This window comes from Lupinus angustifolius, unplaced genomic scaffold, assembly GCF_001865875.1.
Source record: "Lupinus angustifolius cultivar Tanjil unplaced genomic scaffold, LupAngTanjil_v1.0 Scaffold_441, whole genome shotgun sequence".
Classification (NCBI taxonomy): Eukaryota; Viridiplantae; Streptophyta; class Magnoliopsida; order Fabales; family Fabaceae; genus Lupinus; species Lupinus angustifolius.
The window spans coordinates 268,476-268,813 of record NW_017727838.1 but is presented as its reverse complement, the minus strand read 5'-3'; positions in this window follow the sequence as shown (position 1 = coordinate 268,813).

Below are 338 nucleotides of genomic sequence, written 5' to 3'. Positions count from 1 at the left end.
AAGTAAACAACAACAAAATTACCCAAGAATTCTCTCAAGACATGATTCATTAAGCGCATAATTGTGCTTGGTGCATTGGTTAGGCCAAATGGCATAACTAACCATTCATATAACCCATAAGTGGTTTTGAAGGTAGTCTTCCATTCATCTCCTTCTCGGATCCTGATTTGATGGTAGCAACTTTTAAGATCTATTTTAGAGAAAGTGGTGGCTCCATGCAACTCATCCAATCTTGGAATTGGATGCCTATACTTGACCGTGATGTGATTAACGACCCTACAATCAGTGCATATCCTCCATGTTCCATCCTTTTTAGGGACTAGGATCACGGGTACAAC